General features: G+C 44.6%; 1 pseudogene; it reads left to right on the top strand.

The window, feature by feature from the left end:
• Positions 1–7,554: 7,554 nt before the first annotated feature.
• LOC124016909 lies at positions 7,555–23,008 on the top strand (annotated as a pseudogene).
• The last annotated feature ends 1,628 nt before the right edge of the window (positions 23,009–24,636 follow it).

The raw sequence follows: 24,636 nt of genomic DNA, 5'->3' as shown, positions 1-24,636 counted from the left end.
GGGGTATTGTCAGGCTGAAACAGGAAAGGGCCTTCCACAAACATTTGCCACAAAGTTGGAAGCACAGACTTGTCTAGAATGTCAGTGTTAAGATTTCCCTTCACTGGACCTAAGGGGCCTAGCCCCGAACCATTAAATAAAGTGACACAATGACTTCTTACGTTGAAAGTCACTGAGCTTTTCAGTAAGGCCATACTGCTAAAAATGTTTGTCTATGGAGATTGCATGGTTGTGTGCTCGATTTTATACACCTGACAGCAATGGGTGTGGCTGAAATAGCCGAATCCACTATTTTGAAGGGGAGTCCACATACTTTTATTTATATATAAACATGAAGAATAAATACACAATTAGTAACGATAACTTGGCTATTACACGGGGTACCGGTACCGAGTCAATATGCAGGGGTACGAGGTAATTGAGGTGGATACAGTGCATTCGGAAAGTATTCAGACCCCTTGACTTATTCCACATTTTCGTTACAACTTTGTTCTAAAATTGATTAAATAGTTTTTTACTTCATCAATCTACAAACAATACCCCATAATGACAAAGTGAAAACGTTTTTATCTTTTGCAAATTTTAAAAATATAAATGCCTTATTTACTTAAGTATTCAGACCCTTTGCTATGAGACTCAAAATTGAGCTCAGGTGAATCCTGTTTCCATTGATCATCCTTGATCATTCTGTGGTAAATTCAATTGATTAGACATGATTTGGAAAGGCACACACCTGTCTATATAAGGTCCCACAGTTGACAGTGCATGTCAGAGCAAAAACCAAGCCATGGGATCGAAGGAATTGTCCATAGAGCTCCGGAACAGTATTGTGTCGAGGCACAGATCTAGGGAAGGGTACAAATAATGTTCAGCAGCATTGAAGGTCCCCAAGAACACAGTGGCCTCCATCATTCTAAAATGGAAGAAGTTTGGAACCACCAAGACTCTTCTTAGAGCTGGCCGCCCAGCCAAACTGAGCAATCGGGGGGAAAAGGTCCTTGGTCAGGGAGGTGACCAAGAACCCGATCATCACTCTGACAGAGCTCCAGAGTTCCTCTGGGGATGGGAGAACCTTCCAGAAGGTCAACCATCTCTGCAGCACTTCAGGCCTTTATGGTAGATTGGCCAGACGGAAGCCACTCCTCAGTAAAAGGCACATGATAGCCCGCTTGGAGTTTAAAAAAGGTACATAAAGGACTCTCAGACCATGTGAAACAAGATTCTCTGGTCTGATGAAACCGAGATTGAACTCTTTGGCCTGAATGCCAAGCGTCACGTCTGGAGGAAACATTGTACCATCCCTATGGTGAAGCTTGGTGGTGGCATTATCATGCTGTGGGGATGTTTTTCAGCTGCAGGGACTGGGAGACTCGTCAGGATCGAGGGAAGATGAACGGAGCAAAGGACAGAGAAATCCTTGTTGAAAACCTATCCCAGAGCGCTCAGGACCACAGACTGGGGTGAAGGTTCACCTTCCAACAGGACAACGACCCTAAGCACACAGCCAAGACAATGTATGAGTGGCTTTGGGACAAGTCTCTGAATGTCCTTGAGTGGCCCAGCCAGAGCCTGGACTTGAACCCAATCAATCATCTCTGGAGATGAAAATAGCTGTGCAGCGACGCTCCCTATCCAACTTGGCAGAGCTTGAGAGGATCTTCAGAGAAGAATGGGAGAAACTTGCCAAATACAGGTGTGTCCAGATTGTAGCGTCATACCCAAGAAGACTCGAGGCGGTAATCGCTGCCAAAGGTGCTTCAACAAAGTACTGAGTAAAGAGTCTGAACATTTCTAAAAACCGGTTTTTGCTTTGTCATTATGGGGTATTGTGTATAGTTTGATGGGGACAAAAACAATTTAAGTCATTTTAGAATAATGCTTTAACGTAACAAAATGTGAACAAAGTCAAGAGGTCTGAATACTTTCTGAATGCACCGTATGTGTGAGTGGTGAGGAAGATGGCCTACAACTGGACTCGGGCGCTAGAATACCACTGGTTGATTATACAGTGTTAGTTTCAGTGAGTTGTAACACACTCCCCTTTTAATGTCATAGTTGTGGGTACTCCTCATATTAGCTACAAACCATTTCCACTTTGTAGGCCTATAGCTAAAACACTGTTGTGACTAGGCAATAGGATAATTTATAAACAGTAGCAGATGCGTGCGTGATGAGTCAAAATAATTAGTGCAAAGTGGTCAATGCAGGTAGCTATTTGGTTGTCTTATGGCTTGGGGGTAGAAGCTGTTCAGGGTCGTGTTGGTGCATCAGTACTGCTTGCCGTGCTGTAGCAAAGAGAACAGTCTGTGACTTGGGTGGCTGGAGTCTTTGAAAAGTTGTAGAACCTTCCTCTGACACCGTTGTAGAACCTTGATGTACTCTGACACCCTCTGTAGCTCTTGTATAGAGTGCCTGGATGGCAGGGCCCTAGATCAGCCCTGTAGTGATGTAGTGCCTGGATGGCAGGGAGATCAGCCCTCGTGATGTACTGGGCCGTAACTACCCTCTGTAGCGCCTTGTATAGAGTGCCTGGATGGCAGGGAGATCAGCCCATTTAGCAGACGCTTTTATCGTGATGTGTGCATACATTCTACGTATGGGTGGTCCCGGGGATCGAACCCACTACCCTGGCGTTAACGCCATACCCTCTGTAGCGCCTTGTATAGAGTGCCTGGATGGCAGGGAGATCAGCCCTAGTGATGTACTGGGCCGTAGGAACTACCCTCTGTAGCGCCTTGTATAGAGTGCCTGGATGGCAGGGAGATCAGCCCTCGTGATGTACTGGGCCGTAGGAACTACCCTCTGTAGCGCCTTGTATAGAGTGCCTGGATGGCAGGGAGATCAGCCTGTGATGTACTGGGCCGATACCCTCTGTAGCGCCTTGTATGAGTGCCTGGATGGCAGGGAGATCACTACCCTCTGTAGCGCCTTGTATAGAGTGCCTGGATGGCAGGGAGATCAGCCCTAGTGATGTACTGGGCCGTACGAACTACCCTCTGTAGTGCCTTGTATAGAGTGCCTGGATGGCAGGGAGATCATCCCTTGTGATGTACTGGGCCGTAGGAACTACCCTCTGTAGCGCCTTGCGGTCGGATGCCAAGTTGTTGCCCGTCAGGAAGTCCAGCATCCCGTTGCAGAAGGAGGTGTTCAGTCCCAGGGTCCTGAGCTTAGTGATGAACTTGGAGGGCACTATGTTGTTGAATAGCTGGGTTTCTTTTTGTAATCTGTCATAGTTTGCAAGCCCTGACACATCAGATGTGTGACAGAGCTGGCGTAGTAGGATTCGATCTTAGTCCTGTATTGACACTTTGCCTTTTTTATGGCTCGTCGGAGGTCATAGCGGGATTTCTTATAGGCGTCCATATTAGTTTCTTACTCGTTGAAAGCGGAAGCTTTCGCTCAGTGCGGATGTTCCCTGTAATCCATGTATTTTGGTTGGGAAATGAAACGGGCCAGTCAGCTGACTGACAGCTGGTACTCTAGCCCTGAAGTTTGATAGTCAGGTACAGGAATGGCAAGTGGCAACATACAATGACTTTATAAGATAAGGACAACATGTTCATGGATAATTGATTGAGGGTGGTAACTTCCGATACTGTAGAGTTTACTGTATTGTCTGTGAACTCAGGAAATGCTGTCAGAGTTCAGCTCTAGATCCAGCCAGCAGAGGGCGAATGAGGACTGCAGAATAAAGACTACACAAACACCCTTACAAATACAGTACCAGTCAAAAGTTTGGACACCCCATCTCATTCAAGTGTTTTTCTTGATTTTTACTATTTTATACATTGTAGAATAATAGTGAAGACATCAAAACTATGACATAACACATGGAATCATGTAATAACCAAAAATGATTTAAACAAATAAAAATATATTTTAGACACTTCAAAGTAGTCACCCTTTGCCTTGATGACAGCTTTGCACACTCTTGGCATTCTCTCAACCAGTTTCATGAGGTAGTCACCTGGAATGCATTTCAATTAACAGGTGTGCCTTGAAAAAAGTTAATTTGTAGACTTTCTTTCCTTAATAAGTTTGAGCCAATCAGTTGTGTTGTTACAAGGTAGGGCTGGTATACAGAAGATGGCCCTATTTGATAAAAGTTAAGTCCTCATTAATTTAAGGCATGAAGGTCAGTCAACTCGGACAATTGCAATCGCAAAAACCATCAAGTGCCATGATGAAACTGGCTCTCATACCATCACTCATTCATATATTTTTTATGTACATATTCTTATTCATTCCTTTACACTTGTGTGTATAAGTTAGTTGTTAGGTTAGATTACTCGTTGGATATTACTGCATTGTCGGAACTAGAAGCACAAGCATTAACATGCTAACCATATGTATGTGACAAATAAAATTTGATTTGATGAGGACCGCCACAGGAAAGGAAGACCCAGAGTTACCTCTGCTGCAGAGGATAAGTTCATTAGAGTTAACTGCACCTCAGATTGCAGCCCAAATAAATGCTTCACAGAGTTCAAGTAACAGACATATCTCAACATCAACTGTTCAGAGACAGGGAATCAGGCCTTCATGGTCGAACTGCTGCATAGAAACCACTTCTAAAGGACACCAATAATAAGAAGAGACTTGCTTGGGCCAAGAAACACGAGCAATAGACATTAGACAGGTGGAAATCTGTTCTTTGCTCTGTAGAGTTCAAATTTGATATTTTTGTTTCCAACCGCCATGTCTTTGAGAGACGCAGAGTAGGTGAACGGATGATCTCTGCATGTGTGGGGCCCACCGTGAAGCATGGTGGAGGAGGTGTGGTTGTGTTTTGCTGGTGACACTGTGATTTATTTAGAATCCAAGGCTACCACAGCATTCTGAAGCGTTACGCCATCCCATGTGGTTTGCGCTTAGTGGGACTATCATTTGTTTTCAACAGGACAATGACCCAACACACCTCCAGGCTGTTTAAGGGCTATTTGACCAAGGATAGTGATGAAGTGCTGCATCAGATGACCTGGCCTCCACAATCACCCGACCTCAACCAAATTGAGATGGTTTGGGATGAGTTGGACCCCAGAGTGAAGGAAAAGCAGCCAACAAGTGCTGAGCATATGTGGGAACTCCTTCAAGACTGTTGGAAAAGCACTCGTCATGAAGCTGGTTGATAGAATGCCAAGAGTGTGCAAAGCTGTCGTCAAGGCAAAGGGTGGCCAGTTTAAAGAATCTAAAATCTATTTTGATTATTTCTCGAATCAACCATGCATAGCAGCCATTACATGGTTAACGCAGACTGACTGACTGGCCCCTCCACTATCCTGTGGCTTTGCAAGGAGAGAGAGAGGAGGAATGGGTAGAACTCTCCAGGAGGACGAGAGAGATTTCCTTATCCTTACGGCTCAGTTGAACTCTGCTCACTCATTTCCCCTCTCTTCTTTCTTGCTACTATCCCCCCCCCACCCAATGAGTGTTTGTAGGGTTGATCCACTTTGTTTTATTATTTCTATTAATATCAGGAGTTGACAATATGTACAGTGCCTTGCGAAAGTATTCGGCCCCCTTGAACTTTGCGACCTTTTGCCACATTTCAGGCTTCAACTATAAAGATCTAAAACTGTATTCTTTTGTGAAGAATCAACAACAAGTGGGACACAATCATGAAGTGGAACGACATTTATTCGATATTTCAAACTTTTTTTAACAAATCAAAAACTGAAAAATTGGGCGTGCAAAATTATTCAGCCCCCTTTACTTTCAGTACAGCAAACTCTCTCCAGAAGTTCAGTAAGGATCTCTGAATGATCCAATGTTCACCTAAATGACTAATGATGATAAATACAATCCACCTGTGTGTAATCAAGTCTCCGTATAAATGCACCTGCACTGTGATTATGTCAGAGGTCCGTTAAAAGCGCAGAGAGCATCATGAAGAACAAGGAACACACCAGGCAGGTCCGAGATACTGTTGTGAAGAAGTTTAAAGCTGGATTTGGATACAAAAATATTTCCCAAGCTTTAAACATCCCAAGGAGCACTGTGCAAGCGATAATATTGAAATGGAAGGAGTATCAGACCACTGCAAATCTATCAAGACCTGGCCGTCCCTCTAAATCTTCAGCTCATACAAGGAGAAGACTGATCAGAGATGCAGCCAAGAGGCCCATGATCACTCTGGATGAACTGCAGAGATCTACAGCTGAGGTGGGAGACTCTGTCCATAGGACAACAATCAGTTGTATATTGCACAAATCTGGCCTTTATGGAAGAGTGGCAAGAAGAAAGCCATTTCTTAAAGATATCCATAAAAAGTGTTGTTTAAAGTTTGCCACAAGCCACCTGGGAGACACACCAAACATGTGGAAGAAGGTGCTCTGGTCAGATGAAACCAAAATAGAACTTTTTGGCAACAATGCAAAACGTTATGTTTGGCGTAAAAGCAACACAGCTCATCACCCTGAACACACCATCCCTACTGTCAAACATGGTGGTGGCAGCATCATGGTTTGGGCCTGCTTTTCTTCAGCAGGGACAGGGAAGATGGTTAACATTGATGGGAAGATGGATGGAGCCAAATACAGGACCATTCTGTAAGAAAACCTGATGGAGTCTGCAAAAGACCTGAGACTGGGACGGAGATTTGTCTTCCAACAAGACAATGATCCAAAACATAAAGCAAAATCTACAATGGAATGGTTCAAAAATAAACATATCCAGGTGTTAGAATGGCCAAGTCAAAGTCCAGACCTGAATCTAATCGAGAATCTGTGGAAAGAACTGAAAACTGCTGTTTACAAATGCTCTCCATCCAACCTCACTGAGCTCGAGCTGTTTTGCAAGGAGGAATGGGAAAAAATTTCAGTCTCTCGATGTGCAAAACTGATATACCCCAAGAGACATACCCCATGAGACATACCCCAAGCGACTTACAGCTGTAATCGCAGCAAAAGGTGGGGCTACAAAGTATTAACTTAAGGGGGCTGAATAATTTTGCACGCCCAATTTTTCAGTTTTTGATTTGTTAAAAAAGTTTGAAATATCCAATAAATGTTGTTCCACTTCATGATTGTGTCCCACTTGTTGTTGATTCTTCACAAAAAAAATACAGTTTTATATCTTTATGTTTGAAGCCTGAAATGTGGCAAAAGGTCGCAAAGTTCAAGGGGGCCGAATACTTTCGCAAGGCACTGTATCCTGTAAGAGAAGACTGCTTTGACAGACCTGAGAGGTGAGGGTGAGCAAACTGGGCATTGGTGGGAGAAGAGAACAGAGGGAGTCGCAGTAGAAGGAAAGCAGGATAAGGCGAATACACACACACACACACACACACACACACACACACACACACACACACACACACACACACACACACACACACACACACACACACACACACACACACACACACACACACACACACACACACACACACACACACACACACACACACACAGGAGTGCAGCCTGAGTCAGTGTATATGGCTGGTAGTTTGCTATATAAAGCCAGTGTGTCCCTGTGGATGGCACATGCTGTGGATTAGGGCGGAAGGAAGGTGTGGGGAACGGGGTATGTAATAAGCTTCCCCTCCTATCCCCAATGGGGAGAGCACAGGAAAGAAAGGGAGCCAAAGAGAGGCAGAGCAAAGAGGGGAGCACAGGAAAGAAAGACTGCCAAAGTGAGGGGAAGAAAAGAGGGAGGAAAGACAACCAAGTGAGCTGGGGCTCTAATTTCAGCCCTCTAGCCCTTCTCCCTTCTTTACATCCCTTTGTACCCTCCCTCCCTCTTTCCCTCTCTTCTTGTTCTGTTGTTATTCTTGGTTGTCTGTTTCTGTTCCTGTTGCTCCATTGGTTGCTCAACTTATGAATTTGGTCACTTGGCCCTCCAGGAGTCCTGTGTAGAGGAGCTGTAACCATGCAGTGCTGAGTGTGCACAATCATTTCACTGCAGTAGTTTTGGACTGCGGTGTTTATTATTGACAAGTCATGTAGCATAAATTAAAGTATAATTGTGCGTGTGTGTTCCAGGGACTCAGATCATAGACCTGATGATGCTGGTGGTAGACGTGGTGAAGGGGGTCCAGTCCCAGACAGCAGAGTGTCTGCTGATAGGAGAGCTGACCTGCAACCCGCATGGTGGTCATTCTCAACAAGACTGACCTGCTGCAGCCCAACAAGAGACAGACCGCCATCGACAAGATGACCAAGAGACTGCACAAGACCCTAGAGAACACCAGGTAACACACACACACACAGTCATTCTAAACCCTGTTTCATCCCCTGTTGACCAGATTTAAAGACTGTCCTGTGATTGCCGTGGCAGCGAAGCCTGGGGGTCCTGAGGCCCCTGAAACAGAGGAACACCAGGGAGTGCCTGACTTAATGGAGGTAAAGACTCTGAACGCACTGGTGCCCCAGGATGTGCCTGCACTATTAGCGGTATGGGTTAATATTCTGACGAGACAGGACAACCCCGTTTTCCCGATCTCTGGTATATCATCAAGATAAATTAATCACAGCACGATTTTGGAGTCATTCAGCACTTTGTGCCTGGTTAATTAGAATGTTGTTGGAAATTAATGTTGAAAGCAAACATTTTGTATTCTTAAAACATACAAAATTATGCTATTGCTAATTCCTGTTGACAAGAACTGTTCATAAATAGGCCAATGTCAAAACACAGTTTTGAAGTGTCCAAATCAATAGATACAAAAACTATTTGTGATATTGAAAACCTAAACATGAAATGTACTACCTACATATACAGTTGAAGTCAGAAGTTTACATACACTTATGTTGATTAATTTTTTTGTATTTTTTAAATGTCTTGTTAACAAACTGTAGTTTTGGCAAGTCGGTTAGGACATCTACTTTGTGCATGACACAAGTAATTTTTCCAACAATTGTTTACAGACAGATTATTTAACTTATAATTCAAGGTATCAGAAGTTTACGTACACTAAGTTGACTGTGCCTTTAAACAGTTTGGAAAATTCCATAAAATGATGTCATGGCTTTAGAAGCTTCTGATAGGTTAATTGACATCATTTGAGTCAATTGGAAGTGCACCTGTGGATGAATTTCAAGGCCTACTGTCAAACTCAGTGCCTCTTTGCGTGACATTATGGAAAAATCAAAAGAATCAGCCAAGACCTCAGAGAAAAGTAGACCTCCACAAGTCTGGTTCATCCTTGGGAGCAATTTCCAAACGCCTGAAGGTACCACGTTCATCTGTAAAAACAATAGTACACAAGTATAAACACCATGAGACCAAGCAGCCATCATACCGCTCAGGAAGGAGACACGTTCTGTCTCCTAGAAATGAATATACTTTGGTGCGAAATGTGCAAATCATTCCCAGAAAAACAGCAAAGTACCTTGTGAAGATGCTGGAGGAAACAGGTACAAAAGCATCTATATCCACAGTAAAACTAGTTCTATATCGACATTACCTGAAAGGCCGCTCAGCAAGGTAGAAGCCACTGCTCCAAAACTGCCATAAAAAAGCCAGACTACAGTTTGCAACTGCCCATGGGGACAATGATTGTACTTTTTGAAGAAATGTCCTCCGGTCTGATGAAACAAAAATAGAACTGTCTGGCCATAATGACCATCGTTATTTTTGGAGGAAAAAGGGGGGGACTTGCAAGCCGAAGAACACCATCCCAACCGTGATGCATGGGGGTGGCAGCATCATGTTGTGGGGGTGCTTTGTGAAGGAGGGACTGGTGCACTTCACAAAATAGATGGCATCATGAGGTAGGAAAATTATGTGGATATATTGAAGCAACATCTCAAGACATCAGTCAGGAACTTAAATCTTGGTCGCAAATGGGTCTTCCAAATGGACAATGACCCCCAAGCATACTTCCAAAGTTGTGGCAAAATGGCTTAAGGACAACCAAGTCAAGCTATTGAAGTGACCATCACAAAGCCCTGACCTCAACCCTACAGAAGATTTGTGGGCAGAACTGAAAAAGCATGTGCGAGCAAAGAGGCCTACAGACCTGACTCAGTTACACCATACATGTCAGGAGGAATGGGACAAAATTAACCCAACTTATTGTGGGAAGCTTGTGGAAGGCTACCTGAAACGTTTGACCCAAGTTAAACCATTTAAAGGCAATGCTACCAAATACTAATTGAGTAAACTTCTGACTCACTGGGAATGTGATGAAAAAAATTAAAGCTAAAATAAATCACTCCCTCTACTATTATTCTGACATTTCACATTCTTAAAATAGCAGTGATCCTATCTGACCTAAGACAGGGAATTTTTAAAGAGGATTAAATGTATTTGGCTAAGGTGTACGTAAACTTCCGACTTCAACTCTACATGTGCCCAACAGTAATATATTACTTGTATTATATTTTTTTACGAGCACCTTATAAACTGCATATGCACCAAAAACAAGTGGCAATAATGGTTTGACAAGTGGCAATAAATCACTCGTATTTATTTTGGGGGAATCAGGTTGTATGCACAGAAAACACACAGGAACTGTAAATATTGTTTACATCACTGGTTAGACGACAAGCTATTGAAGACAGCCTGCTACATTTTGGAGTGATGCATTTGAATTTGGTGCTCACCAAAACGGAAAGAGAAACGCAGCACTTATTTGCCAATCACTCATAATCGATATCACGTTGAAATCAATAGAACGAGAGGGGGGAGTCAGGTTGCACGTCCTGTTCGAACACTACTGAAAAACCACACTGAATCTGGGCATAGTACGTATACTGTATCACTGGTTAGAGGACAACTTGTAAAAAAAACATCCAGCTACCTTTTCGATTGTTGCATTTAGTTTCAAGTGGATTGCCAATGCAGAAAGGTAAACGCAGCACTATTTTGTTAAAGGGAGACTTCGGGATTTTGTCAATGAGGTCCTTTATGTACTTCCCCAGAGTCAGATGAACTGCTGGATAGCATGCTAGTAGATACCTATAGATTTCCAGTAAATCTCTTGGGAAGTAGATGAATTGTCAATAGCCCGAAGTATCCCTTTAGTCACTCATATCAATATCACATTAAAATCAATAAAGCGAGGCAAACGTCTGGGTGGTAGGCGCTGTTTGAACTAACACTATTCAAAGGCCACATTGAGTCTGAGGATATTTTTATATATATCACTGGTTAGAAGTTAATTTGCTAAAGACAGCGGTCTACATATTGGTTTGTTATTTAACTTACATGAATCACGCCCCTGCATATGATATCAACACTGACAACGTTTGGCTGTTATTTCAGTGATAGTTTGAATCTGGTGTGAGGCTAGCAACTTTTATAGAGAGACCACCCCAAATTCTCCATGCTGTTTGAGTTCGAAAATGAGAGCACAGTTCTAACTCCTGTGACCCACAGTGCGTATGTCTTAATCACAGGACAAAACCAAAGAGATTGATCTGTTTTAAGCAAATGATCTCGTGCCATCATGCTGACTATAAACTTTTATACTAACATCGCCAATCTGAAGTAAATTCCCCCCCAATTTGATGTAGGGAAATTCCACGGTAATGGAATTAATTAACATTTTACCAAAACACATTTACAAGAAGATCTGTGCTGATGTAAAGTTTGGACATCTGCACAGTTTTTCCAGTAGATGTGTTTTTGTACAATTTTCTGTTGAATTTGTTAAAGTAGTCCTTGTGCATAGAGCTGTATGGTTTGTTAAACTTTGAAATCAATAGTTTGAGTTTGATATACATTTTGAAGTGAAAAAATCGGTCTCAGAGTAATTCGGTTAACTTGGAATTGCCCTGTGGTCAAAAACGTGAGCTTGTGTAATGTAGTAACACATACTGTCCACATCATGGAATGTAGCGTCATGTAAATTCATTAAATGTGGCATAAAAATGCAATATTTTAATTTAGGGTTATAGTTAGTTAACTCACAATAATCACCATATCTTTCTCACTAAGTTGACCCATTTAGAGAGTTAAGTGCTCTCAAACACATTTCAATCGGGTGCTCTAGACTACAGCTTCCATAGTGTCCGTGCAGCAGCCTGAACGTTCCATGCCGCGTTTCTTACTGATGTGAAGACCACTTCAATGACACCTACAGTATCCTTTAATTGAAATGACACAGTAAAAAGGTAGATACCATAGAACAAAGAGGCATATGACAGACACTGTCCTAGGGCAGAACCCCCTGACCTATGATTACAACACAAGAGCCACTGTCAGGAAGTCTTTATGAAACCACAGGATACACAGACTCAACACTAAGATATGCTTCTGATTAGGACGGGCCCTCTAGTCTGTCTGTGTGTGTGTGTGTGTGAATCACACTCATGCCTACGGTGACCGTACAATGTTATGACAGCAGTTTTGACTTTGCTCTGTATGCATGTCTCCCCGAGCTGTTGAAGAGCCAGACGTGCCTCCCTCACAGAGATCCGGGGGGAGCCCTGCTGATGGCGGTGCACCACTGCTACTCCAGCCGCGGTCAGGGCACGGTCATGACTGGAACCATCCTACAGGGGGCGCTAGCTGTCAACGACACCGTGGAGATCCCAGCACTCGAGCTACGGTCACTGACCGCAGAACGTTGATTTGCATGACCACTGAAAGAAGTCCTGGTCAGCGGTTCTCAACCTGCTAAGTCTATTGACCAGCAACAATTATTTGTGATATTGCTGATTTGTTATAGTGCGTCAGTCAGTTGAATTAGTTCCATGGCATGCTCTTAGTCCCTGCTTCCAGAAAGGTGGAGAATAGTTGTTGCAGTAGAACAACCCTGATTCAGATGACCTGGACAGCACATGGCTGAAGTAGAATCTACAGAGTTCATAAGTTGACTGGAAGAGGAGGGAGGGGAAAGAGGGATGGTAGTGTGGGGGTGGAGGATGTGTGTGTGTTTTGGAAAGGGCAGGATGGGGAGACTGGAGAAGAGTGGTGGGGGTTGACAGTACAGGAGCTGACTAATTTAGACCAGATGCAGTCACTCACATTTGTTTGTAGGCTAGCCTAGTCTAAACACCAGCTTATTGCATTCAACCATACTATCAACTGGTGTCATTATAACATCCTCCATCAGGTGGCAGCAAAAGACTGAAAAAAACAGGCTTTTGTCTCAGCATTCAGTGTCAGAGAAGAATGGTGGTTAGGCCACAACGACCATTACTCTCCGACACAACACTACAGTGGACACACAACAAAAACAACACTCAGTGATGGGTAGGATAATTGGCCCTGTAACCGAATGGTTGCTGGGTCAAATCCCTGAGCCGACAAGGAAAAAATCTGCCGCTCTGCTCTTGAGCAAGGCAGTTAACCCCAACGACAATTGCTCCCTGGGTACCGATGATGTGGACGTCGATTAAGGCAGCCCCCAGCACCTCTCTGATTCAGAGGGTTTGGGTTAAATGCACAAGACACATTTCAGTTGAATGCAACTGAATAGGTATTCCCCATTCCCTGTTCTGTTGTATATTGTACATGGTAATACCTCGTAATTTGTCAATTGCAAAACTAACCTTGCACAAACAACAAACAAGAGTCGGTTAGTTTGATTGTCTGTCTGTGTTTGTCTTTTAACCCCTAGGAGACCAAGAACGTGAAGTTGATTCAGATGTTCCGGCAGCCGGTGTGTGGGGCCATGCAGGGTGATGTGATTGGTCAGCGGGAGGCCGGAGGAGCTAGGCCAGACCCGAAGCAGTGGGCGCTGCTGGAGTTTGAGTGTCCGGTCACGTGTCCCCCTCTATGCCTGGTGATAGGCTCCAAGCTGGACACAGACATCCACGCCAACGCGTGCCGGCTGGCGTTCCAGGGGCGTCTGCTGGAGGGCTTTGAGGAGAAGAGCTATTCTGAGACTACACTACCCAGATTACGCATCTACAAGACCAAACGCAAGGAGAAGAGCGGTGGAGAGGGTGAGTGGACGCCCTGCTCGCCTCTCTCTGACACCCTGCCCTCCCATCACCGTTCATGGATCTCTGTCCTTGCTCCTTTGCCCTCTCTCTCACCCCTCTTCTCCCTCTGTCTCTCTCTCTCTAGTCTTTGTTTGGATTTTCATTGCTGGTGGTGCTGGAGCGTGTTGCAGGGACTGAGCTCCCATTGTGCACACACACACAGAGTCCCTGGGGCGGTGCGGGAGGGCAGTGTGGAGAAGTATGCGGGGCCTTGACCTGTGCTGGGCTGTGACACAGGCGTGTGGTCCCCTGATGCCAGAGGCAGCAGCCAGACAGACTGGTGCGGATTGGACACACCTGAGTGGCACAGAAATATACCCACATGGCTCTCTGCAATTCCTCCCGACCCGCACTCTAGCCTCTGCTCTCTCAGCTCTCTCTCTGTTCTCTCTGCTCTCTCTCTGCTCTCAGCTCTCTCTCTGCTTTCTCTCTCTCTGCTTTCTCTCTCTCTGCTTTCTCTCTCTGCACTCTCTCTCTGCACTCTCTCTCTCTGCACTGTCTCTCTCTGTTCTCACTCTCTCCCTGCATTCCTCCCGATCCGCACTCTAGCCTCTGCTCTCTCGCTCTCTCTGCTCTCTCTCTCTGTTCGCTCTCTCTCTCTGTTCTCTCTACTCTCTCTCTGCTCTCTCAGCTCTCAGCTCTCTCTCTCTGCTTTCTCTCTCTCTGTTCGCTCTCTCTCTCTGTTCTCTCTACTCTCTCTCTGCTCTCTCAGCTCTCAGCTCTCTCTCTCTCTGCTTTCTCTCTCTCTGCGCTCTCTCTCTCTGCGCTCCCTCTCTCTCTCTCTGCTCTCTGTTCTCTCTGCTCTCTGCTTTTACACCTGCATTGTTTGCTGTTTGGGGTTTTAGGCTGGGTTTCTGTACAGCACTTTGAGATATCAGCTGATGTACGAAGGGCTATATAAATAAATTTGATTTGATTTGTTCTCTCTCTCTGCGCTCGCTCTCTCTGCTCTCTCTCTCTCTGTTCGCTCTCTCTCTCTGTTCTCTCTGCTCTCTCTCTGCTCTCTCAGCTCTCAGCTCTCTCTCTCTGCTTTCTCTCTCTCTGCACTCTCTCTCTCTGCGCTCGCTCTCTCTGCTCTCTCTGCTCGTTCTCTCTCTGCTCTTTTTTTTCTTTCTCTCTCTCTTTGTGTACTCGATCCGTCATGTTTTTTGTCTCTCACTTTCAGCCTCTTTCTCCCTGGCTCCATCTCACTCTTGTAATATATTTCTATGTTCCTCAGTTTGTTTTTCCCCTTTTGGCTCATAAGAGTCTTATCTGCCTCTCATTGCTCCTGTCTGTCTCTGTCTGTTTGAGTGGTTTCTGCCACCCAGCAGCAGCCAGCAGTCTGTCTGTGTGTACACACCCTCAGTCAGGGTCGCTAACAGGTCAGAGGTCAAGTGTGTGGACAAGTTTTACTGCTGATAGCACCTCAGGCTGTCGACAGCCAACCCCACAGTTACACAGCAGTCCTTGACCCTCTCCCTGTGAGGTCAGACTCTGTTCATGTGGGTGTGTGTGGGTTCCCCTCACATAATGAGGAAGTGCTGTTTGTTTTTTGTCTTCTAAGAGGACACATACCTGAGATTTTGGAATGTTTGAGATATGACTGTGTCTTTATGTCATGCCTTTGACACAGTGTTGTCTGACATGTGTACCAACTGTAGCTTATCTGTGGTCACGCTTCAGTCAGAACCCAACGTCAGAGAGAGAGAAAGGGAGCGAAGTGGGGAGGGTTCAGGGGGAGAAGTAGAGAGAGAGAGACAGAGCGGTGCCCTCCCTTTATCGGATCAGTGACGGTTGAGAGAGTCTCAGTGATGGAGAGAAAATACAAACAACAAACAGAAGAAGAATGTGTAGAGGAACGAAAGAGGAGATACAGACAAGCTGGTGGCAGGCCTAGGGCAATGTGGCTCGTTGGGTCGGGACGGGGTACAGAACAGTGTCATGGTGGGGTCAGCCACCCCCCACTATGGCGACAGAGTGGCAGCATGGTAACACGAGGTCATGCACCAGTGTCTGTTAAATCAGAGAGAGGAACATAGAAAACAAACACACACTGACCTCTCTGTGCTGGAGGAAGTTTATACTGTCAGACTCAATAAATAATTAAAGGATATGCTGGATAGTTTTAGGAGATTTTCCATGTCTATTATTTGCTTTTATCATGAACTGGAAGCTGTTCGTTGAATAATAATATAATTTAAGCTTATTACATTAGAATAATTATATTTTATATTTTTTTATATGATTTCTTTGTGTCTGTCATTGGTGCCCCTCATGTCTCTTTAGTCATCTCTAATATTCATATATTCCTTAATTCCGTTCTTTTACTTTTAGGTTTGTGTGTATTGTTGTGAATTGTTAGTTATTACTTCACTGTTGGAGCTAGAAACACAATCATTTTGCTGCACCCTCAATAACATCTGCCAAACACGTGAATGTGACCAATAACATCTGATTTGATTTGGTCAGGTAACAGATGACTACACTGTGATTGGGCGAAACCGGTTTAAGAAGTAGACCAAACTGCAGTTGTTTTTGGGGTTAAAGGTCACTCTCAATCGGCGGGGCAGGGATCATCGAGGGCGGCATCAGACAAAGCGGCAAGTTTACGATCTGGGTGCCAGGTAAGTCGCGGTGGGGCTGGAGAGGAAGGTGGAGGTGGTGAGTAAATCTGTTTAGGAAGAAAAGGACCGCGCCGACGATTGGTTAAAATCAGCGGAACCATGGGCGTCCTATCACATTTTACCATCAGATACCACCCATCATTTTCTATTAATTTCCTGGCGATTCTACATGTTGATCTGCCACTGTTCGTTGACAGCAGGTGATCTACTGTGCACGGCCAACGTTCCCTATAGTGTCTCTCCTTCATAAGCTCCATTAACAGTCAAGATAAGGACTGTATCATTTGAGTTTCTAACTGCGTTTGTTGCCAATTTCTTATTCCATCTGTTTATTAGTCAGAATTATGCAATTACATTTATAGTACAACCAGAGAAGGAAAGGGGTCTTCTCCTTTTTCCTGTATCTCTCTCTCTGGTTCCTGTATCTCTCTCTCTGGTTCCTGTATCTCTCTCTCTGGTTCCTGTATCTCTGTATCTCTCTCTCTGGTTCCTGTATCCCTCTCTCTGGTTCCTGTATCTCTCTCTCTGGTTCCTGTATCTCTCTCTGGTTCCTGTATCTCTCTTTCTGGTTCCTGTATCTCTCTCTCTGGTTCCTGTATCCCTCTCTCTGGTTCCTGTATCTGGTTCCTGTATCTCTCTTTCTGGTTCCTGTATCTCTCTCTCTGGTTCTTGTATCTCTCTTTCTGGTTCCTGTATCTCTCTCTCTGGTTCCTGTATCTCTCTCTCTGGTTCCTGTATCTCTCTTTCTGGTTCCTGTATCTCTCTCTCTGGTTCCTGTATCTCTCTCTCTGGTTCCTGTATCCCTCTCTCTGGTTCCTGTATCTCTCTCTCTGGTTCCTGTATCTCTCTTTCTGGTTCCTGTATCTCTCTCTCTGGTTCTTGTATCTCTCTCTCTGGTTCCTGTATCTCTCTTTCTGGTTCCTGTATCTCTGTATCTCTCTCTCTGGTTCCTGTATCTCTCTTTCTGGTTCCTGTATCTCTCTTTCTGGTTCCTGTATCTCTCTTTCTGGTTCCTGTATCTCTCTTTCTGGTTCCTGTATCTCTCTTTCTGGTTCCTGTATCTCTCTCTCTGGTTCCTGTATCTCTCTTTCTGGTTCCTGTATCTCTGTATCTCTCTCTCTGGTTCCTGTATCTCTCTCTCTGGTTCCTGTATCTCTCTCTCTGGTTCCTGTATCTCTCTTTCTGGTTCCTGTATCTCTCTCTCTGGTTCCTGTATCTCTCTCTCTGGTTCCTGTATCTCTCTTTCTGGTTCCTGTATCTCTCTTTCTGGTTCCTGTATCTCTCTCTCTGGTTCCTGTATCTCTCTCTCTGGTTCCTGTATCTCTCTCTCTGGTTCCTGTATCTCTCTCTCTGGTTCCTGTATCTCTCTTTCTGGTTCCTGTATCTCTCTCTCTGGTTCCTGTATCTCTCTCTCTGGTTCCTGTATCTCTCTCTCTGGTTCCTGTATCTCTCTTTCTGGTTCCTGTATCTCTCTCTCTGGTTCCTGTATCTCTGTATCTCTCTCTCTGGTTCCTGTATCTCTCTCTCTGGTTCCTGTATCTCTCTCTCTGGTTCCTGTATCTCTCTCTCTGGTTCCTGTATCTCTCTTTCTGGTTCCTGTATCTCTCTTTCTGGTTCCTGTATCTCTCTCTCTGGTTCCTGTATCTCTCTCTCTGGTTCCTGTATCTCTGTATCTCTCTCTCTGGTTCCTGTATCTCTCTCTGGTTCCTGTATCTCTCTCTCTGGTTCCTGTATCTCTCTCTCTGGTTCCTGTATCTCTCTTCTGGTTCCTGTATCTCTCTCTCTGGTTCCTGTATCTCTCTCTCTGGTTCCTGTATCTCTCTCTGGTTCCTGTATCTCTCTCTGGTTCCTGTATCTCTCTGGTTCCTGTATCTCTCTCTCTTCTTGTATCTCTCTCTCTGGTTCCTGTATCTCTCTCTCTGGTTCCTGTATCTCTCTCTCTGGTTCCTGTATCTCTCTTCTGGTTCCTGTATCTCTGGTTCCTGTATCTCTCTTTCTGGTTCCTGTATCTCTCTTTCTGGTTCCTGTATCTCTCTTTCTGGTTCCTGTATCTCTCTTTCTGGTTCCTGTATCTCTCTCTCTGGTTCCTGTATCTCTCTCTCTGGTTCCTGTATCTCTCTTTCTGGTTCCTGTATCTCTCTCTCTGGTTCCTGTATCTCTCTCTCTGGTTCCTGTATCTCTCTCTCTGGTTCCTGTATCTCTCTCTCTGGTTCCTGTATCTCTCTTCTCTGGTTCCTGTATCTCTCTCTCTGGTTCTGTATCTCTCTCTCTGGTTCCTGTATCTCTCTCTCTGGTTCCTGTATCTCTCTTTCTGGTTCCTGTATCTCTCTTCTGGTTCCTGTATCTCTCTCTCTGGTTCCTGTATCTCTCTGGTTCCTGTATCTCTCTCTCTGGTTCCTGTATCTCTCTCTCTGGTTCCTGTATCTCTCTCTCTGGTTCCTGTATCTCTCTCTGGTTCCTGTATCTCTCTCTCTGGTTCCTGTATCTCTCTCTCTGTTCTCTGTTCCTGTATCTCTCTCCTGTATCTCTCTCTCTGGTTCCTGTATCTCTCTCTCTGGTTCCTGTATCTCTCTCTCTGGTTCCTGTATCTCTCTCTCTGGTTCCTGTATCTCTCTCTCTGGTTCCTGTATCTCTGTATCTCTCTCTCTGGTTCCTGTATCTCTCTCTCTGGTTCCTGTATCTCTCTCTCTGGTTCCTGTATCTCTCTCTCTGGTTCCTGTATCTCTCTCTCTGGTTCCTGTATCTCTCTCTCTGGTTCCTGTATCTCTCTTTCTGGTTCCTGTATCTCTCTTTCTGGTTCCTGTATCTCTCTCTCTGGTTCCTGTATCTCTCTCTCTGGTTCCTGTATCTCTGTATCTCTCTCTCTGGTTCCTGTATCTCTCTCTCTGGTTCCTGTATCTCTCTCTCTGGTTCCTGTATCTCTCTCTCTGGTTCCTGTGCTCGCAGTACGTTCCTTATCAGGATCAGGATGTGGTTAGAGTGGTGGGCTGGGAATCCCACTCCAGCATTCCCAGGATTCCTCTGGGGGTAGCTCTGGGTCCGAGGGAAGTCTGCTCCCTGTTTATTTTACCTTGTGTCTCTCCGCTCCCCTCCGACCCACAGCTAGGCTCCACACCGGGCCGGGCAGGAAGAGAAACCAAAAACATTTAGAAAGAGAAGCCTACCTATATCCTCTCAACTCACTCACATTCACGTACACACACTCACACACATGCTCTTACATACACACTGACATACTTGGCTAGTCACACACCAAGTATGCTCATTGATCGTACACACTCATAGTATGACGGCGCTGTGTGATCCTCTGACCTCTAGCTACCCCAGGTGTGGTTGTGTTGTGTTGTGTTGTGTTGTGTGTGTGTGTGTGTGTGTGTGTGTGTGTGTGTGTGTGTGTGTGTGTGTGTGTGTGTGTGTGTGTGTGTGTGTGCTCCCTTTCTCTCGTTGTTGTTCTTTTCTTCTCCCCTCAAAGCCCTTCATGGCACATGATTAAAGACAGAGAAAGCCACGGAGAGAGGGAGAAATGGAAAGAGGAGGGCTAGTTAGATTTGAAGGGCTTCTTTGAAGGCCCTCCAGGCCTCTCCACAACCTCCCCCCTCTCACACAGGCACTACTGTCCAATCCCCCCGCTATCCGCCCTCCCCTGGACCTGACCCCAAACTCATCCCCTGCAAGCCCCTAAAGGCCACCAGCCTGGCACCAGACAGTTATTCTGTCTCTCCAGAGAGGGATGGAGGGAACGGAGCAGAGAAAGATAGGGGAGTAGTGTGGTTTGTGTACGTGATGTCCGCCTGGATAGAACAAATGTTTTCATTATGTGGTTTAAATCAATACCACAGCTTGTTATACATGTGTGAAGGTGGCTTCAGGAGGGTAATTCACTGTGTGCGCGTTTGCAAATGAGTTGTATTTCACTCAAACCTTGAACTAGTTTTGACCGTTTTATTGGACACTATCACATGATTCATTCTAGTTTGTATTTACTGCTATTTATCTAAGTGCTTCCCTTTGTGTGATTGTTTGTGTGAGTGTTTGTGTGATTGTTTGTGTGAGTGTTTGCGTGAGTGTTTGTGTGAGTAAGTGAATGAGAGAAAGCGAGAGAGAGAGAGAGAGAGAGAGAGAGAGAGAGAAGAAGTGGGGTAAGGCCAAGCGAATAGATCGGAGATATCCATCCCCGTAATCCTAACAACCCTCATGCTGGCATAACCATAACAATCTTCTCGGTGGCGCCGTGTGACGCGGGTAGGCGAGGTCAGCCGATGCAGAGGTTTGCTCAGGGAACATTTCTCAGCTACACGTGAGCAGAAAAACACACACACACACACACACACACACACACACACACACACACACACACACACAGATGTCCCAGAGGAATCCAGAGCACGCCCACAACCGCCTGACGACTGTCAGACACCAGCGTAAATGTCAGCCAGGACAGGACCGCCACAGAGGACCCTGACAGAGACACGTTTCTTCTACAACTATCGGAACCGTGAGACAAGACCAGCACAACAGATCTACACTATATAAACAAAGTATGTGGACATCCATTCAAATGAATGGATTCGGCTATTTCAGCCACTCCCATTGCTGACAGGTGTATAAAATGGAGCATGCAGCCATGCAATCTCCATAGACAAACATTGGCAGTAGAAGGGCCTCACTGAAGAGCTCAGTGACTTTCAGCATGGCACCGTCATAGGATGCCACCTTTCCAACAAGTCAGTTTGTCAAATTTCTGCCCTGCCGGAGCTGCCCAGGTCAACTGTAATATTTGAGGTGCTGTTATTGTGAAGTGGAAACGTCTAGGAGCAACACCAGCTCAGCCGCAAAGTGGTGGGCCACACAAGCTCACGGAACGGCACTGCCGATTGCTGCAAGAGTGCTGTAAAAGAACGCTACCTGCCCGACTGCATCGTGCCAACTGTAAAGTTTGGTTGAGGAGGAATAATGTTCTGGGGCTGTTTTTCATGGTTTAGGCTAGGCCCCTTAGTTCCATTGAATGGAAATATTTTTGTAGCAACAGTTTGGGGGAAGGCCCTTTCTCGTTTCATCATGGCAATGCCGCCGTGCACAAAGTGAGGTCCATACAGACATGGTTTGTCGAGATCGGTGTGGAAGACCTTGACTGGCCTGCACAGAGCCTCAACTGCTCTTGTGGCTGAATGGAATCAAGTCCCCGCAGCAATGTTCCAACATCTAGTGGAAAGCCTTCCCAGAAGAGTGGAGGCTGTTGTAGCAGCAAAGCGGGAACTCCATGTTAATGCCAATGATTTTGGAATGAGATGTTCATTAAAACAGGTGTCCACATACTTATGGTCATGTAGTGTTTCTGTTCTCTCTCCCATCTCCATCTCTGTCATCAACACTCTAAAGAGCAGATATATACCGTTGACCCTGATTCACCAATGGAGAGCAGTCATAACAGGTCTAGTGGTGTGGCCGAGGCTGGTCTAGTGGTCTAAGCCATTGCCTCCAGATCACATATAACGCAACAGCGTGGGTACGAATCTGGCCCACTGCTATTTCAGCACACTCGCTCTTCTATATTTTCTCTCTACCTCTGTCCAATCCTTTGTTTAATTTTGATCATTTAAATGGTATTTTTTCGTATTTGTTAAATACCTATGTGACTTGTATAAACTACCAGAAATTCTAATGCTCATATGATTTCTCTTTCTCTCCCTTCCCCATTTCCTCTTTCTTCTCTTCAGAGGGTCTCAGTTTAGAGACTAAGCAGCTCCTCTCCTCCACCTCCAAGAACAAAGGAAAGGGTGGGGCTAAGGGGGAACTAGCCAAAGAGGAAGATGCCAAGATGGACACTCAGCCAATCAACATCAGCCTCCGATTCAAGAGATACGTTTTTGACCCCCACAAGAAGATGGTTCAGTCTTGAGGTGCGTTCAGTTCACTTGAACGTTTGCCACGTTGTGGAGCGGTTTGTACTGAACAACACGTTTCCCCAAAACGTTCTTGTATGTTCTTGAACAGACTTTGTGCTACGTTTGGTGGGTGTGGCGAGGTGTGGCTTGAAGCAATGAGTGAGGAATTTAAAGGGCAGCGGTCATGCTGACAGCGTTCCCAAACCCACAACCCCTCCCCGTTTTTAAACTGCTTGTTCAGTACAGCACCGTTTCCATTCAATTGAACGTTCCAGGATGTAAAAACCAACAGACCGCAGCCCTGACCTTTGCAGCAGTAGCTAGAGGATGAGAACAGAGTGGTTACAAACAAAAATGGCTACACTGTTCTCCTTTTCGAGTTGAAAGTAACGATTAGTATATTTTCAATACATTTTTCCATGACAGGTGAATAAATTCTTGCACAAAATAAAAGGTGTGTCAGCCATGTTACAGTAATGATGGAAAGAGGAGAGAGCGGTTCAGAGACGGTGTAAAGGCTGGTATCTGGAGCACACAGGGCCTTCAGAAAGTATTCATAACTTTTGACTTACTCCACATGTTGTTGTGTTACAGCCGGATTTCAAAATAATGACAAAGTGAAAGTGTGTTTAGAAATGTATTGAAAATGAAATACAGAAATATCTCATTTACATAAGTATTCACACCCCTGAGTCAATACTTTGTAGAAGCACCTTTGGCGGTGATTATAGCTGTGAGTCTTTCTGGGTAAGTCTGAGCTTTCCACACCTGGATTGTGCAACATTTGCCCATTTATATATTTCAAAATTCTTTGCTAGACAGTCATTTTCAGGTGTTGCCGTAACTGTTTTAAGTCTCCATTGGCCTCATGGTGAAATCCCTGAGCGGTTTCCTTCCTCTCCGACAACGGAGTTAGGGAGGACGCCTTGATCTTTGTAGTGACTGGGTGTATTGATACACTGTCCAAATGTAATTAATAAACCAGAAAGCCATTGCAATGCTAGTTCTAGCATAATGTTAGCTAGCTAACTAACATTGAATCTAGTTGGTTAGCTTTAGCTACCTGCAGATTCATACTCCAGCATTTCATGCATGGTGGCTAGCTATGATTTTTATTTCTACTTTGCACATTCTTCCATTGCAAAACTACCATTCCAGTGTTTTACTTGCTATATTGTATTTACTTTGCCACCATGGCCTTTTTTGCCTTTACCTCCCTTCTCACCTCATTTGCTCACATTGTATATAGACTTGTTTATACTGTATTATTGACTGTATGTTTGTTTTACTCCATGTGTAACTCTGTGTCGTTGTATCTGTCGAACTGCTTTGCTTTATCTTGGCCAGGTCGCAATTGTAAATGAGAACTTGTTCTCAACTTGCCTACCTGGTTAAATAAAGGTAAAATAAATAAATAAATAAATAGAAATGACAATCCATTTTGCACTGTAGCTATGGGTTGGGATTATGGTTAATTGTTTAGCTCACTAGCTAGCATAACTTTATTTCTGCTAGCTAGCTACATGTCTAAACAAAATACTCCACTTCGCAAGAGAATGATTACGTGACCCATCAATTTAGCCTGGTGTGTCTGGGGGTGATTACGGCCATCGATTGTATTTCATGTACATGTCTAGACAATAGTGACCCATCCACTTAGATAGATGTGGCTGGGGGGTGGTTATAGCATTTATTTAACATGGCCCATCAATTTAGGGTCTGGGTAAGCATCATCTAATAATTCTGAAATATTCATACAATATCTTTAGTTGGACACTTTCAAAGTAAGATTAGGATATAGGCCACGGACGAGATAATGTGTATTGTTACCTGGAGATTTTCATTAATGTAGGCTACTACTTAAACCACGTTTAGTCTTGAAATCTTTGGTTACCTGGTAAAATAACAGATTGAAAATGATAATAATAAATAACCCAATCCTGATCTGTACTTCTCCACAACCTTGTCCCTGACCTGTTTGTGGAGCTCCTTGGTCTTCATGGTGCCGCTTGCTTGGTGGTGCCACTTGCTTAGTGGTGTTGCAGACTCTGGGGCCTTTCAGAACAGGTGTATATATACTGAGATCATGTGACAGATTATGTGACACTTAGATTGCACACAGGTGGACTTTATTTAACTAATTATGGGACTTCTGAAGGTAATTGGTTGCACCAGATCTTATTTAGGGGCTTCATAGCAAAGGGGGTGAATACATATGCACACACCACTTTTCTGTTTTTAAGTTTTGTACATTTTTTTGAAACAAGT

The sequence above is a fragment of the Oncorhynchus gorbuscha genome, unplaced genomic scaffold (assembly GCF_021184085.1).
Source record: "Oncorhynchus gorbuscha isolate QuinsamMale2020 ecotype Even-year unplaced genomic scaffold, OgorEven_v1.0 Un_scaffold_1119, whole genome shotgun sequence".
In the NCBI taxonomy this organism is placed as follows: domain Eukaryota; kingdom Metazoa; phylum Chordata; class Actinopteri; order Salmoniformes; family Salmonidae; genus Oncorhynchus; species Oncorhynchus gorbuscha.
Note: the sequence above shows the minus strand (reverse complement) of the source record. Positions and strands in the feature narration are given on the sequence as shown.